At 35.7% G+C, this 15143-nt stretch overlaps 1 protein-coding gene across 2 annotated transcripts in view; it reads left to right on the top strand.

Moving 5' to 3' along the window:
- The window catches only part of LOC134746252 (calmodulin-A-like), a 280136-nt gene that overhangs the window by 120654 nt on the left and 144339 nt on the right, over positions 1-15143 (top strand). The gene's annotated exons all lie outside the window — the stretch shown is intronic.

The following is a 15143-nucleotide window of genomic DNA, read 5'->3' as shown; positions in this document are numbered from 1 at the left end:
CAGTGTTTCCGTGATTGCTTGTAGTAGACAATTTCATGCAGTGTAAGTATGCTGCAATGGCGTTGCGGTATGTTCGTGGAAATACGTGCAAGAGGATTCGGGTTCGAGACTGGTACGTCAGGGGTACTTTTTTTTGTCCTTTTTGTGTTATCTTATGTTTCTTATACCTTTTATTCTTCGAATTCTTGTCCGATTCCGATATAACCGAAATATATTTCAGTGATATCGGAAACGGCTCTAACGATTTCGATGAAATTTGCTGTAAGGGGTTCGATCTAGCTAGGTCTTATCTCTGGGAAAACGAGCATTTTTGAGTTTTTACTGATGTTTTCTTTTCCTCCCAGATAATTATAATTATAATCCTCAGTATTATTAATAAATTAGTTTATAACGTTTTATAAAAATATGTGACGTTTTTAACTAAAAGGTACCACATTGTCGGTTGTCGATTAGGTTGATTTCATTTTGAAGCGTTATGGAAATATGACAACAATAAGTAGGTACCCGTTTGGTTGAAAACGCCACATATATTGAAAACCTGACTTTCACAAATCTCACCTTTTTGGGTTCTTCCAACTCAGAAAGGATGGAGAATACTGACGATTCTTAGTAGCACTAGCCCAAGGAAGTCCAGGTTTGTAAGTGTCAGGTATCAGTTTTTTTTTAAAGCGCTAAATATAGTTCTACAAGTAAAGCAATCCCTTACTGCCCAGCCTCTATAGTATTTTTCAAACTGGAAGGGTACGATGATAGATTTCATCTCCATACAATTTATAACCTAATAATGCCAAATGTTGCAAAATTATATTGAATTGAGATCTATCATCGTACCCTTGTAGTTTGAAATAGTTATTTACGATACAAGTGCGGAAAAGAGAAAATTCGAAACGAGTGGCGACAGATTAAAACACGACCGCAGAGTGTTTTAAATCGACACGAGTTGCGAATTACCTATTCGCACGTGTATCGTACAACGTTTTACAGTACATATGGCCCTTTAAACTTTCGACATATGCATGAAAAGTGCTCTTTACGCACTAGGGCGAGAAAGTTGCACCATATGTACTGTAAAATACTTTTTAGTACATATGGTGCTACATATACGTTACCGCCCTAGTGCGGTAATTAGTACAATACGTGCATATGTCGAAAATGTAAAGGGCCATAATTATGTACTGTAAAACGTTGTACAATACACGTGCGAAAAGGTAATTCGCAACTCGTGTCGATTAAAACACTTCCTTCGGTCGTGTTTCAATTTATCGCCACTCGTTGCCAATTTCCTACTTTTCGCACTTGTATCGTAATATTCGTAATGTACTAATAATAAAGTAGTAATTGTAAAATAAAATTAAAACTTTTTTTATATTTATTTTTTTGGATTCAAGTAGGTACAGTGAGTAACAATATTGCATGGCCTTCTAATTATAACTATTATAGAAAACGGGATATTTATCATGTTTATTTATATTATTTATTTCTCGATATTTTGGCCGGTCTTGCAAGACCAGTCGTTGTGGAGATCCCTGGGGAGGCCTATGTCCAGCAGGGGATGTCTTGTTGGTGTAGATGGATTCACACAACAAATGAAATAACATTTTTTCATATTTGTTATCCGTAGTTGTCCCTGTACCTGAAAGAAAAATAATATCATGATAGCACAAAATCTCTAATGTTATAGGAAGAAAGATTGAGTGTGAAGTAATTGTGTTTTTCATTCATAGACAAAATTCCATAATTTTCATCCCCAGGAAATGTTTTATTTTACTTTATTGCAGTGAGGATGTCCTGATTTTTTCTGGCTAATGAAGGAAAACATTTTATTTCCAAGAATGCCTCTTCATTTTGCACAATACCTAAAAAAACCTAGAGTTAGTGACACATTGACTATTCGGCAACCAAAACAGTAATAATTACATTATATAGGTATTGTTCACTGCTTATATCTACCATTACGGAAGAAGTGAGAATTATTTTCTAAAAAGATCGGCACGAGAAAATTACAATGTACAATGAAGGAATGAAACTGTACCTACCTTACGAAACTTCACCATCATGAATTCCGCTTCAATTGAGTCTGAATTTTTCTGGATTTTCGCGGACCAGAACACCGATGATTTTTGTAACTTGATTTAGACGTTGCTACATATATTATTATACTCTTTGCGTTGCTATCATTTTCAATTTATACAAACAAATTGATGTCAATAAACATGACCCTATGTGTCAGTGTCAACACTGTCAAATAAAAATGCACTAAACATGACGGCACTGCAAATCCTGCCAGGTCGGCCAGGCAACGTCGCCAACGTCATAGAGTGGCAACGCCGCACGCAACGTATTTGTACACGACATTTGTGACACACACATACGTAAAATTGATGAAAAAATTACGTTGATTTATGTATGATTTCTGTATGAAACAAAGTTTTTCTATTAATTTAGCGCAAACGAATATTCGAAAGTAGATAAATGAGCAAATATTTGTGTAGTAATAGTGTGTAGTGCCTTAATTAAAGCAGATTGAATTTTGTATGAAAATCGAACCACCTTAAAAACATGCTCGGAGCCACGCGTGCAATACAATTGGATTCAACGCGATTCTCGATTCTCAGTTTTATTTAATTTGTTATTTATGCAATTTTTGTGAAAGGTATATTAAAATTGTTAGACGATATTGATAAGGGTATCATGACATTTTCATGTCAAATTTTATAGTTATAGGGTGTGTAAAATGGCCATTAGATTTAATACGATACGATTACGATTTTACTCGGTGAAATCGGTCAGAAAGCGTTTCATTGTCAGTACAACACAATTATCTTAATAAACCTTTTCTAAAAATCTTAATAGGAAGGATAGGAAAGCGATAGAAAATTGTGAATCAAATTTCACTTTTTCTCCATAGTAAATGCATGATAAAAAGTTTTTTTTTAATTTGTGGCTTTTAAGTAAATTACCATAAGTTGACCCCTAGGAAAAAAATATTTATAAAAAATATTAAAATATTAGCATAAAACATTGCATGTGAAAAATAAGTTTTCATTTTCATACAAATTGTATGGGAAACGTTTTCCTCGATTTGTGATTTATAACAAATAAATACATATTTTTTTAGCATGCATGTGTTATATCCGGATAGGTATCGTTAGGTAGGTGATATTGAAGTGCTGATAAAATAAATAATTTTCACATCACCTATTCGAAAAGGGAACTTTTCTTCCCTGCTAGGAGGGATCAAAGTGGCACTTTTCTGATCAAGGACATTTTGTTGCCAGTATGAAATATTGACACAAAGACATATGAAATTAGTATGCATATAATCGATTACAATTTTTCTAACTTAAATAATATTTTGTTGTAATTGTAAACAATAAATGTAATTAGCGTATTTTAAATTAATTAATAGCATATTTAAATTAAGTAAAACTATGAAAACGGATTATATCCCGTATATTTCGTATCGCGTTTTCATAGTTTTATTTCATGAGTAACTATCGCGGTAACCGAAGACAATATTAAATTAAGTAAATTAATTAATTAGCGTAATATTTACAAAGAAACGTAAAAAAAAAGTTGTTTAATAATTTAATTTAATTTTTATTTTGACATTTTAGGTCTCCACGCAGCCATATTTGTCTATGCAATTTAAAAAGTTTACATTTAAAAAGTTTTGTACAAATATTTCACAAAGCATAATTATGCGGTTCTGTATTTTGTATAAATTTATAAATACTTAGTTTAAATCAATAACTTTATAATAACAAATAAGTGATATCAGCTTCATAGTGTTCTTCCGAAGATTTGGTTCAAAGGGGTAACCGCTAATTTGTTACCAGAAAAATCTACAAAAATAATGTACTTGATTTTCATTGTATCATTTTAGGTGTTTGCTGCTGTCTTTAAAAGATATTAGGTACATAATTATGAGCTGTAGGTATTTTAATTTGTCAGTACAGTGCCAGAAGTATGTACCTACCTATACTAAGGTCGTGTATACATATTTTTGGCACTTTGTCCGTATAGATCTTTGCTTAAAATAATAATGTTTTGAAACCTAATGTATGTATGTAATTTCCTCATAGGTGACGTGAAAAGCAGTATGGTAGCAAAATTATTTTCACCTTGGGCGTTAACAATTGAATCCCTCACTACGCTCAGGTTCCTATGTAGAATCCTTCGCTTCGTTTAGGATTCAATTGTACGCCCTCGCCGTAAATATGTCATTTTGCTCCCTTGTGACACAATCTACTATTGATTTTAGCACTTTTTTTATTAAAATGGTCCAAGTCTCCCACCTGGGCAAGTCTCCCGGACTCCCCCTACCTAAATGGAATTGGTTTCTGAACACTTTCATTGTGCCAATCTTATTCATAAAATTCTTAAACTTGCGTTCAAAAATCAACTCTCTATTTCTCAAAAATCGATGATAAATGTTTCTCCCCAGTAACCCCAGTTTATGGTACTTATTGTAACCTAATTCGTCTAAATGAAACACCAACAATAGTCTTTAAGGCTTCCGGTTCTAAAAGTAATAGGGCGGCCATTTCACTAAAAGTGTAAAAAAAACAGCAAATGGAGTTAGATATTGGTAGCTTGTCAGTCGCGCAACATGTCTCTGATAACAAGGGTATGTTAATCTGCCGGTTTACATAGGCAGGGTGGTCATAGGTACGGAAGAGTAGATCATTAGAAAAAAAAAATACTCGAGCGCGTCAGATATTCAAAGGGGATGATGTTAAGTGGACCCTACAAAAGTGTCTATTTATTTCAATAATCTGACGACTTCAGCGATCCGTTAGCAAATAGCAGGGCCACAAAGTTGCAAAAAAACCGGCATCTGGAAATATTCGAGCGTGTCAGATTAGTATACAGAAACGTTCAGATTGATGCCTCAGTTGTGTGAAACCTTAATCTGACGATAATGGAGCAGTACCTATCCTTATTCTATTTGAAAAAAAAAAAACGGTATGATAATTTGAAACAATCCTGTCGTATATATATTTTTTATCTATAAACTTTTGTATGCTTAAAAAACTGCGTAGAATGCCGTCAAGTAGACCAAAGTCGACCAACAGGTTCAAGAGATTTCACAGTTTGAAGATTTCTGAAGAAATTTTTTTTTTAACATTAATGAAATTTAACTGTCTATAACATTAGAAAACCGCGTTGAATCCTTATTCTAGCCTAGACTCAGCCTCCATATCAGTTACAGGAACTAATTATTACCTACGGATTATTGAAATGGGCACAATTTAACAAGTAATTAATCCATCATATCTTAATCTGACGCGCTCGAATATTTCAAGGTGGCGATTTTTTTAACTATTCTGACGGGCTGTCCTGGACTCCCTGCTCGGTGTCAAGGACGCATACTTGGAGGAGGTACTCAACAGGATGCAAGGTATCCCCCACATCTTAATCTGACGCGCTCGAGGGACTCCAAAAATCCCCTCTTGGGCTCCCCGACCATTACTGGGTCATCGGATAAAAATATGGCTTTTTGTGTGGAACTTTTTATTGAAAGTAACCCGTTTTTAATGATGTTGAATGTATTTTTTTTTAGGGTTAAAGTTAATCCGTTATTCTATGCTGCCATTAAGGTGTGGAGCAACCTTTTCACGATAATCAATTTCGAGGTACTTTTTTTCTCTCCTCTTCCACATTCATTCTTAATACCTTTCTCGTCACATGACTTTCATCCCTCCGCATCACATGCCCGTACCACGCTAGGCGATTTGCCCTTACTTTTTCTGTTATGAATGCAACTTTCAGGCTTCCTCGTATATACTGATTCCTTATCCTATCCATTCCATCTATGAATTTAATACCGGTAATAAATCCTTACCTACGATTGCATCAATATATACCCGCAGATAGCAGAGTCGATGAAAAAACAATCTCATTTCTAGTATTTTGTGGAAAGGAGTAGTAATTTCAGTCTCATATTCTTGCGGGGATGTTCTAACCTCGTAACTCCCAGCGTACTTGTATAAGTAAAAATTCAATTCGAGTCTTGAACTCATATAGAAATAAGAGAAAATTCCAAATTCAAAAACACAAAAATAGACCTGGGTCTTACGAGGTCACAGTTCTAAACCTATTTATTTCGTACACCGTGTTATCTGGAAATAGAAATAGAAATAATTTTATTTGCAGAAAAAGGGTACAATAATTGTCTTAGGTTAAATGTACATTACATACAATCGTTTCACCTTCTTCAGCTGTTTAAACAGCATGCAAATTTACACATCGTTAATAATGAATTAAACCATGCAAATAAAAAACTATAAGGTACTGGTTTGATACACGGTACCGACGGTGTCCATCCATCATTGGTTCAGTTAATAAAGGGGCACCCTGACTAGCAATCCTCCGGAAGATATCGGCCTGTCAGTTAGAACAAAAATTTGACAGTTCCGTACAATTCCGGGCCCTTTAAATTCTTGCGATTGCATCAACTAGTAACACAGATAGTACATACTCGAAGATAAATAAATCTAATTTCTAGTATTTTCGAGAAACGAAGCAGACATTTCAAACCCCATATTCTTGCGGGGATGTTCTACACAGTTCAAAACCTACTCATTTCGTACCGTGTTATCTGGTTTGATACAAGGAACCGGCGGTAAGTAATCCATCAATGCAGTTAATAAATGGTTGCACTGGCATCACGCCAGCTCCGCAGATAGCACCTAGACACGCTGGCGACGCCGCTGCGGTGATCTGTGTCGCTTAAGGAAAAGTGGATAAGGAAATCTTAGAAATGGACGTAATCTTAAGAACTTTTTTGGGAACAAATCAAACTATTTCCATAAAATATTTTGATTTGTGTTTTTAAAGGAGTCACACTACTATACATAAATTTGAGAAAATACGAGTATGACCTTGAATTACAGCATGCATTTATTTTCTTCTTCGGTGTTAGTAAGCTATTTGTAATGTTTTTTTTAATAAGATTAATTTTTCTTTGAAAATAATAAAAATAAAACTAATTATCTTTTAATCATATGATAATGTTATGTGGATCATTTACAGTCACAAACAATGGGTTTAGATCACAACCCAGAAATCACCCTGTATGACACGTCAGTCAGAATCAGAAGAAGCTAAGCAGTAAGGTGGTCAAAATGATCTGCATGTTTGCAATATTTGTTAAAAAACTTAAATGTCTACTTCTAGACCAAGCATGATGTTCTGTTGATTATTTAATGAAAGAAACAGAAAAAGAAAGAAAATATAAAATAACAATTATTGCATAATTACCTAACATTTAAGGAACCCTAACATTTATCTAGAATTGTGTGAAATTAGCTTATTTAAAAATCTATGACCTGTAAAACATAATTTTTACTAATAAAGAAACTAAACTAAACACACGCCCTTAGTCCCTTATCAATACATTTCTGCACATTTTAGTCCATGACTTTCACCCATTAGCCTAGTATATTCTAGATTTCATCAACTCTCAATCATCCTGGCCTGTGCTGCCTTTGCGTGCGTCTCATGAGACGGTCAAGGGCGGCATCCGCTAAGTGTACCCCTTACATTTCATTAGTGTCAAAAGGGCGTGTTGTCTTTGGCTTCTAGCCGTCCGGGACACCATTGTTCCGTGATGAGTAAAGACTTACAATAACTTCTGCTCAGATCTTTTTGAAAAACTCGCCAGCTTATCAACCTCTGCTACTGCCTGTATAAAAGATTTATAAAAGCACTCACATTTGCCACACACGCTCACTTCTCATTATTTCGTAAACACGCAATAAATTACATTGTCTTAAAAAATACGAGAAAGAAAACGATTGGCTTCTCAGAGGCGATAAACTTGATAAATAGAAAAGCTTCGCTTTCTTCAAGACACATTTTAGGGCGTATATTTTGAGTGTTAGAAGTAACCAGCGTATCGTGACCTCCAAGTCTCTAGCAACTTTACCTAATCAGATATTATTTATATACTGGATTTCTCGATTCGCCAACGCTTGGAAATAACTGCATTCACAACTCAGTACGCGTATGTTCACTTTATTCTTATGCCTTTTGGGTTGGAGAACGCTCCTTGCATAATAAGATAATTGTGTCACTTTAGAAGTGTTTTTTGGCAGGAGTTTTACGTTCACATAGCAAAAACTGACTGACGACATTGAGTGGTTTCATGTTATATACTTTGATACCTACCTGTGGTATTTATTTATTTATCGTATGGCAATACACACACTTCTTAAATTAAACTTAACATCAAAATTTACAATTCCACAGATACAAACTCGCGTGTTTTGCCTACCTGTAGTAGTCCAATAACATACGGCCCGTCTGATGGATGCGGTTACCTTAGTCTATGGATGCGTACGACTATATACGTCCTGCTGTTACAGCAGGGAAGTCACATGCGTGTTGCTAATGGTAATTATTTAGAATGGCGAGTTGTTTTATCACGGACACATGAATTTTGATACTCTCAACCTGCTGGTTTTTACTCTAGGTTGTCTAAAACAAAATGCAATTTTAGTAGGTTTCATTATTGCGCATTTAATGAAATTTAATTCTAAAATTAAACAAAATGAAACATGATTACACTCTCTATGAATTATGGGGTCAGCATTAAGACGAGTATGTTGATTAGGATACAATATGAAATATCAAACCGTCTTCAATTACTAATTGGTATAGATTTTGTACGTTTCTCCTGGTTGTTTTTTTTAACAATCGGGATTCGGGAATATATGCAGGACTGGTAGAGAAGCTAATGTAATCACGAATGGATGTGAATATTCTCAGCCTGGTGTTTTTGTTTTCGATTCGTTTCCGTGCCATTTATATGAATTGATCGCTTTCACGGATAATAAAGTAGTACAATATTACGTAGCACTAGTAGAGTATCGCCTTGATATTGTTTTTGAAAAACTGTGTTCATACTTGTTGCTATAAGTATAACTACTGAAAAGCGGGTTGACAAAAAAGAAATATACCTAAAGTATCTAATGTTTTAGGTTTCCTTTTTTTTTCTAAATATTTGTATAGTTGCCAAACAGAACGCCTTTTCGTCAAAGTTTTTGAATGCATTAACCAAAATGGAAAATTGATTTTATGGTGTAAAAAAAAAGATAATATTTAGGAGAGCAGCATCGAATTATAAACATGAACCTGATTTGATATTTATTACCGACTCAGTACACTATGCTCGCACCGATATAAGGTGTTTTTCCGAACCTTAGCCAAATATTGCGGGGTGAATATAATTATACAAAGGTCACACTGAGAAAATTTTACAATACCTATGTAGGACCAAACACAAAAGGTTAAAAACATCTGTTTCATATAATTTGGCTGATCAGGGAGCCTAGCCAGAAAAAATCCTGACAAAAGCCAATTTGGCAAATTTGGCGTTCAATAGTAGTATTCTGTTTCATATAATTTGGCTGATCAGGGAGCCTAGCCAGAAAAAATCCTGACAAAAGTCAATTTGGCAAATTTGGCGTTCAATAGTAGTATTCTGTTTCATATAATTTGGCTGATCAGGGAGCCTAGCCAGAAAAAATCCTGACTAAAGTCAATTTGGTAAATTTGGCGTTCAATAGTAGTATCTGATGTACCTATAGATTTTTATAAAGTTACACTTACACACACACTTAAGTAAGTACATTTTAAGTAAGTTTAAAAACTAGAATAATATAAGGTTTGCAACGCGTTGTTAGAAAGGTTTATCGATTAACATTGTCTCTTGATTTATTTTGGCTGAGCTAAACTGGAGTTTATGGGTAACATTATAAGGATGTATTTATCGGATTAGTGCAGGAACCATAGACTATCTCACATAGATACCTCATTAGAAGGTGTTTGTGACCTTCGGCGTAAAATAACCCCCCCGTATGGAACTAAAACATTAATCTTAACCCATTATGATCTACCGGTTCCATATGGCACAGCTATCTGTGTTTAGTTTTTCGCTTTCTAATACAATAAGCGGAAAATTAAGGAGACTTGTGTTTAGTTAGATACTCAGGCGTACCAGTTATCACTATAATCATATATTTTTAAGCAACTTGGATTATTGCTACTGTCACAGGTACCCAAAATTTAAGGCTTGAAAAAAATTGCAAATTTTTAGTTTAAATTCTAAGTAAACGGATCATAAATAGTTTTTTTTTTCAAGTAAAATATTAATGAAATATAATTGTTATTAGGATTTAGGCATCATCTTCCTCGCGTTGTCCCGGCATTTTGCCACGGCTCATGGGAGCCTGGGGCCCGCTTGGCAACTAATCCCAAGAATTGGCATAGGCACTAGTTTTTACGAAAGCGACTGCCATCTGACCTTCCAACCCAGAGGGGAAACTAGGCCTTGTTGGGATTAGTCCGGTTTCCTCACGATGTTTTCCTTCACCGAAAAGCGACTGGTAAATATCAAATGATATTTCGTACATAAGTTCCGAAAAACTCATTGGTACGAGCCGGGGTTTGAACCCGCGACCTCCGGATTGCAAGTCGCACGCTCTTACCGCTAGGCTACCAGCGCTCAGCAACGCTGTTATTAGGATTTGGTATTAATGGTTAATCCGATGATACACATGGACTATAAAATTTTGATATCAGGTTATGTAGTCCATACAAATTTACAGAAATTTGTATGCAGGGGGGTTGCCTTTTCTCTGCAGCTGACAGTACATGGCATGAGAAAAGAGGCCGATGCCATACGGCACCGCTAGGCGCTTATGTAGTCTTATCAGCAGGCATCGTAAACTGCGAGCGAAATCCATTGAAATGACGTATGACAATCAGTTACAACCAGTACTTCAATGGATTTCGCTCGCAGTTTACGATGCCTGCTTATCAGATGATATGTGTTACATGTAGGTACCTACCATGTTTTATTTTCCCGTATTTCCTAGTTTTTATCATGATTTTAAAATTTTATAGGGTTCAATATCTCAAGTACAATTACTGTTAAAAAAGATAAGAGTTTTAAGTTTTAGTTGCTATGTTGAGCTATTCTGTATGCTCAATCTAATGAGTTGTAATCTGTGTAACTATACGAGTGCATACGACAGTCAGTATCGATTAGGGGTTAAGCGCTAGCGTGAACTGTTTGTATTGGTATCGATTCTACATAATATTTAATTAGCTCCTGTATGCTAGTTGGTAATTACAAAACTAGTACCTAATTGCACTGAAAACCTTAGGGATATAGGTTGCAAATATCTAGACTTAAAATAGACCACTTTATTTTCTTACAGGGGTTTAAGCCAGCCAGATTCTAAAAGAAAGGTTATTATCGGAACCGAGTAAAAAATTTAAAACTAATATAAAATAAAAACTTATACCCACCTATGTTGTCTACCATGTCTGTCCCTTGCAGGAGGGTGGCTACATTCCCACACAGAACGGAGATGCCATATGACACTGCGGGGTCGCGTAATGCATCGCAACCATAATGTGATTTGTAGTGTAGTGTTTAGTTTGAAAATATATTTTTATAATATGTATACTAGTTTTAAGGTATCTGTTTATTAGCCACTAGTTGCCTGAAATAAAGATTTTCATTTCTTTTCATTTCATTTCATATGTCTTAGCCTAGGAATGAGCCAGCCCTAGGGCTCACTCGTTGTTTCAAGGAGTATTTTTTGATCAGTTGCACTATCATGTCGATAGTCACGTCTATCATCCGACAACAAAGAACTAAGCATTTTACCAACGCAAATATAAACAAATATGTAATAATGTAAATTTGATATTCCGTAGAAAAGCTAACAGCTTCTTTACCCCCACCACTTCACCACTGAGTCCTTAAACCTCCTCCCGTTTACGCCGCGACTTCAATATATTTGTTTAACAAATATACATATATTTTGTTACAATTATTTACTTCGTCATTCAGTTATGTAACTTATCTTGTAGTGGGCAAGGTCGAGATTTGATCGGTGACGAGTACTGAGGGCGACGATCATTTCTAGATAAAGCATGTAAGATGACTTCATAGTCCTGATACTGGCGTTTACGAACGGTGTTGGTTAAGAGTCGAGTCCTTTGAGTCCTCTGCTTTTAGACTCGACTCAGTGAGACTAACAATTAGGTCAAAACTTGAGTTCTTTTCAATTTGTGAGAGACTCGAGTAAACACTTGATATTCACAGGACGAAACCTGCACGAGGCGTTATTATTATTTTTTATCGGGACTTGCTCTAAAATTACCTTAAGCTTTAAAATCACCGCATTACTGCCGCGATCATGACGTTCATTCCGTCATTCATTTTATCAAGGAAATTGACAGATACCTATAGCGACTGCAACAACGACGCCCCAACAGCAATGCAGCTGCAGTTGACCGATTGTCACCTTCAGGAGTTTAAAAAAATTATATCAATGGCTATGGTTAATATATAAATATGTGTAAAAATATTTTTATAATGTCGATATCCAGGGAGGAAAATGGGGACTTAGTTTTTAGGGTTCCGTACCCAAAGGGTAAAAACTGGACCCTATTACTAAGACTCCGCTGTCTGTCTGTCTGTCCGTCTGTTACCAGGCTGTATCTCATGAACCGTGATAGAGAGTTGAAATTTACACAAATGATGTATTTCTGTTGCCGCTATAACAACAAATACTAAAAACAAAATAAAATAAATATTTAAGTGGGGCCCAACACAAAGGGATATTTTTTTGCCGTTTTTTGCGTAATGGTACTCCCTTTGTGCGCGAGTCCGACTCGCACTTGGCCGGTTTTATTATAGAGAAGCGATCGTATACTTTAAATCAGTCTATAGGAGGTGGTCTGTGACAGAGGTTAAGGGCCCTCAGAGGCTTGTCGACTTTGTGACATGCTCTAGGGCTTGAGTAAATGTAGGGCTCCCACTGTCTGAGGGGCCCTTAAGAATTTGAATTAAATAATTTGCGTAAGGATTTTAATTTGATGATGGATGAAGGAGTTTTCTATCTAAATGAAACCCTTGGGCCGCTTTTGTATCATGGGCATCAAACGAATTACATTTAAATAAAAAATATTTGAATAAGAATTAAATATTAATTACTAGCTTTTGCCCGCGACTTCGTCTGCGTGGACTTAGTAACCGCAGCTAAAGTAAGAATAGCGCCTGGAGAAAATCTCATAGCAATCTAAATTTGAGCATATTATGCACACAAATTAGCAGGCACTTCATTAATAATCTCAATTCCACCCTGCTTTTTACTTCTTAAGGGATGATTTTTGGGATAAAAACTATCCTATGTCCTTCTCAGGGACTCAACCTATCTCTATGCCAAATTTCATCTAAATCGGTTCAGCGGTTTAAGCGTGAAGAGGGAACACACAGACAGACAGACAGACAGACTTTCGCATTTATAATATTAAGTATGGATAGTATGGATGTAGTACATTTTTAGGGTTCGTACCCAAAGGGTAAAAACGGGGCCCTATTACTAAGACTCCGCTGTCCATCTGTCCGTCTGTCTGTCACCAGTCTGTATCTCATGAACCGTGATAGCCAGACAGTCGAAATTTTCACAAACACTAAAAATACTAAATCACAAATACTAAAAAGTACGGAACCCTCGGTGGGCGAGTCCGACTCGTACTTATTCACAATTCCCGGTTTTTTTATTCACAATTCATCTTGACATTTTTTGGTTTGGCAGTATAGTTGACTGGTGGAGAATGCCATGAGTAATTAAGTTTGCCTTTTCTACCTTTTTATGAGTGACAAGGTACCTCTTTCAACCTCTAGCGTCACACGGTCTCCTAATACTAGTAATATTAACTCTAATGATATTTAAATCAGCATTAAATGAAACAGAGTTGCTATTATTTCGTTGTCAATTTAATTAAATTTTATGTTCAAAAACAAATTAAATTTTATGTTGTAATATCATTGATTAAAATTTAACTGTATTTTTTTTTTGTACATATCAATTTGAAATAGCCAAAATAGGTATGTTTCTTATTTATATCCTATTAAATTTTCCATCAAAATGCTAATGGGATGTAGCTGTCGCTTGCCATGACGAGCAAAAGATAGGCTAGATATGTTACGTTATCTGTCCCTCGAACATAATACGACCTTGACCCAAACCCCTAATCTAGGAGTTCAAGGGTACAAAAGGTTATTGAGGTTGCTTTATGGAGTCTGTTATTCTTACCGTAATATAACCCAATTATAGGTCTATTTTTGGATTATAACATTTAAAACTTTCGCGGTTTGAACACATATTAAATCACATTTAGAAACGGGTCTATCGCGAATTTATTTATTTTTTATAAATTCGCGATAGACCCGTTTCTAAATGTGATTCAATATTTTTGGATTGATTTGATGAGTGCTTTTTTTATAGCCTGTTATAGTGTCCCACTGCTGGGCAAAGGTCTCTCCTCTTGATTTCCACGACTCCGGCCAGTTATTAGTGGTATCTAAGTCGTTCCGCCATCTCTGTCTGGGCCTACCACGTCCATATTTTGTGGCATCCAATTGGTGGCTAGACTAGTCCACCTATCCGGATGCATGCGGCAGACGTGACCAGTCCCACTTCAGCCTAGCGGTCTTCTCCCCTACGTCATGAATATTTGAAAATTATTAGAAAACAAATCGGAGCTCTTTGATAACAAAAATATTATAGCGACAGTAATAAAAAAATAATTTGCATTTTTTAAGACAGCAAAACGAGCAATCACGATGACATTAAAACTCTACCAGTAATTATAAAGTAGAAAGGCTTTTGCCAATTTTCTTCTTCCGTTCCTTGTTTTCATAAGACATTTTCAGCTTATACCGTCCAATAGGCCAATTCTGTTACAAGAATTTGATATGTTTTTTTTTTCATTTATCGGTCCTACAGCTGACGGGGGGGTCCGACATGGCTGAATTTATCGGAAGCGCCTTTCCGATATCGGATGTCGGATGGCGCCTATAACCAAAACAGCTGCAGGAGAGCCATTGGCATTAAGTCCGCCGTTTTTGCGTTATTTACTGTTTTTTAGTAATAATGATTTATGAAATGCATAAATATATACAGAGAAACACATATTTGACTTCCTTCCGACATCCGATATCGGATCGGACAATGTAAAAACGATCAAAGAGGGAGATGCATTGTGACTACGCTATCGCTAGCGAACATGTCAGTGTCAAACTTGTGGTAAGGATACTGGACTCTAGCTGG

The sequence above is a fragment of the Cydia strobilella genome, chromosome 12 (genome assembly GCF_947568885.1).
Source record: "Cydia strobilella chromosome 12, ilCydStro3.1, whole genome shotgun sequence".
NCBI classification, from domain to species: Eukaryota; Metazoa; Arthropoda; class Insecta; order Lepidoptera; family Tortricidae; genus Cydia; species Cydia strobilella.
Note: the sequence above shows the minus strand (reverse complement) of the source record. Positions and strands in the feature narration are given on the sequence as shown.